Source organism: Nematolebias whitei, chromosome 14, assembly GCF_014905685.2.
Source record: "Nematolebias whitei isolate Nwh7 chromosome 14, NemWhi1, whole genome shotgun sequence".
Taxonomy (NCBI): domain Eukaryota; kingdom Metazoa; phylum Chordata; class Actinopteri; order Cyprinodontiformes; family Rivulidae; genus Nematolebias; species Nematolebias whitei.
This window is the reverse complement of record NC_056511.1, coordinates 4,396,067-4,399,454: the sequence shown is the minus strand read 5'-3', so window position 1 is coordinate 4,399,454 and position 3,388 is coordinate 4,396,067.

Here is a 3,388-nt window from a genome sequence, read left to right as displayed (position 1 = left end):
CCCCCCCCCCCCCCCAAGCCTTAGCAATAGACGGATCGTCTCTACTTTTCAGCGATTAATAAAGTTTCCGTAACGTTTACAGTAAATCCAGCCTCTTGACTTCGGCTCAGAAACTGTTAAAGGAAACTTTAGATCAACAAAAGCTCACGGATGTGAAGACACAGGCTAAACAACGACTGGAAGCTGCATCACAATCAGTGTCGGGGTTTCTGGACAAAACAGGCCCAGATTATTAAGAGGAACGGTCTCGTTTAAAATAAGAAAATGCAACAAAACAAAATCCTGGATGCTGTTTTGAACCCCAGAGTTCATCTGCACAGATTAGGTTTGTATAAATACATTCATCTTATTTAGTGTGATGATGTTAGCTGCAGTTTTTGTAGCTAAGTGATTTAACGTCTTTAGCAGATCGTGTGCATCTTGTTTCGCACTTTCGTCACTTTTTTCTTTTAATATCCAGCCAAAAACTTGTTGATGGATCCAGAAAGCTCGTTATCAAGGTGCAATTTACTCTAGAGTCCTTGAGCTGAATTTTAGTGAGGATGTAACGTTAAAACTACATGTTTATATACTCTTTAAAAAGGCTCATTGCCATTTTTGTTTCGCTGACATTAAATGTGACTAAACTTTTCCTGTTATAGTTCAGTTAGGATTCTCTAAATTATATATATTATTTGTTAAATGCCAAACTATGAGAATAATGAGGTAAACTGTGTTCTATAATTAGATGATTACTTTCTTCACAAGTAACATCCATGTTCTTTGTATTATAACAATGCCTCTAAACTATGATTAGATCAAAAAGTTTGGATGTCCTTCTGTAAGTTTCTACGTTTCTAACAGTAGTTTGTTGTAATTTTGTCTCGTATGTCCTGAGAGAACTGAGTCAGGTTTTTAGACCGCCTTGCTCACTCACGTTTTTACAGCTCTGTCCACAGATGTTCTGTCAAAAACATTGATTTGTTGTCCTTAAGCCACTTTGTTACTAATTTTACAGAATGCTTATGGTTATTGTTTATTTAAAAGACCCATTTTCTCCATAGGTTTAACTTTTCTGGCAGATGTCTTGATTTGTTCCTTCTATATTTCCTCATAATGGTCTTTTCTTGTGATACCATCTGTTTTGCGAAGTGAGAAGTGCACCAGTCTTGCCGTAAAACATGATACTGCCATCCTCGTGCTTCACAGTTGGGATGGTGTTTTCTGACTTTTAAGCTCCTCAATTTTTCTTCCAAATGTAAAGATGGTCACGATGACCAAACAGATCAATTTTAGTTTTATCACACCACAGGAAAGGTCTCCTAAAATGAAGGCATTTGTCTTTGTGTATGCTTACAAACAAAAATAAATTTGGAAATCCTAACAGACCTAAAACAGGAAAAGTTTGATCTGATTTAATGTCAGTGAGATAAAATGTTTAAGATGTATTTTTACACAATGTAGTTAAACTTTGGTTTTAACTGTAAATATTTAAAGCTTGTATGCATACTTTAGACCCTGTGTGAATTACAGAACACCAGAATAATTTCAATCTTTTGATCATATTTCTTTTCAGAAAGATTAACATTTTATGTTTTACAAACATTCTGCCTAGGGTGGATTGATTTCTTCAGGTTGAGGGTGAGGTTCTGCCTCAAGTGGAGGAGTTCAATTATCTCGGGGTTTTGTTCAGAATTGAGGGAAGAATGGAGCGTGAGATTGACAGACGAATTGGTGCAGCATCTGCAGTATTGCGGACGCTGTACTGGTCCATTGTGGTGAAGAAAGACAAAGTTCTCTGTTTACTGGTCAGTCTACGTTCCTACCCTCACCTATGATCACAAGCTCTGGGTAGTGACTGAAAGAATGACATCGTGGATACAAGAGGTTAAAATGAGTTTCCTCTGCAGGGTATCTGGACTCTCCCTTAGAGACAGGGTGAGGGATACTCATCCCTTTAGTTGGCAGCTCAGAACACCACATACAGAACACCATGGACTTTGTGGATAAGGTGAGGGATGTCATCATTGAGACCGATGAAACAATGGTCTCTCTTGATGTCACATCACTCTTTACGTGCATTCTGTTGATGATGCAGTAGAGGTGGTCAGTTTAAGATTAAAATCAGACACCACTCTGAGCAGCAGGACCACGCTTTCCACAGAACAACTGTGTCAACTCTTGAAACTGTGCCTGCAGTCAACCTACTTCACATATGGGGAGCAATATTATAGGTAGAAACATGGGTGTGCTATGGGGTCTCCAGTTTCTCCTAGTGTTGCCAACCTGTACATGGAGGAGGTAGAAAAGAGAGCCTTGACGTCCTTTTCAGGGACACCACCAAGTCATTGGTTCAGGTATGTTGATGACAACTGGGTTAAAATTAAATCTCAGGAAGTCCAAAATGTTACTGACCACATCAACTCTGTGGATAAATACATCAATTTCACACGAGAAGATGTAAAAAACGATGGGCAGGCTTTCTTGGACTGTGAGGTCTCAGTCTCTGATAGAGGACATTTGCAAACTGAGGTGTACCACAAACCCACCCACACAGACCAGTATTTGCAGTTTGACTCCCATCACCCTTTGGAGCACAGGTTAGGAGTCATCAGGACTGTATCACAGAGCAGACAGCATCCCCACTAACTCAGGAGCCAGGCAGAAGGAGAAATTCCACACAAGACGGGCTCTAGAGCAATGTGGATATCCTAACTGGGCCTCCCAGAAAGCATAGAAGAAACCCAAACTGGACTCCAGTCAGCCAACAGGTGAAAAGGAGGAACCCAGACCAGTGGTCATTCCATATGTTGAGGGAGTATCAGAGAAACTGAGACGTCTATTTTCTAAACACAACGTCCCAGTGGCTTTAAAACCCCAAAATACATTACGGCAAAGACTGTTCATCCCAAAGATCCAGTCCCCCGGCACAAACAGAGTAATATTGTATATGCTGTTTAGTGTCAGGAGGGCTGTGATCAGTCTTACATCGGGGAAACTAAACAGCCACTGGCCAAAAGGATGGTCCAGCACAGAAGAGCAACATCATCAGGCCAGGACTCTGTGGTCTACAGGTCCTTCTCAAAAAATTAGCATATTGTCATAAAGGTCATTATTTTCCATAATGTAATGATAAAAATGAAACTTTCATATATTTCAGATTCATTGTACACCAACTGAAATATTTCAGGTCTTTAATTGTTTTAATACTGATGATTATGGCATACAGCTCATGAAAACCCAAAATGCCTGTCCCAAAAAATTAGCATTTTTCATCCCACCAATGAAAGACAAGTGTTTTTAATACAAAAAACACCAACCTTCAAATAATCATGTTCAGTTATGCACTCAATACTTGGTCGGGAATCCTTTTGCATGAATGACTGCTTCAATGCGGCGTGGCATGGAG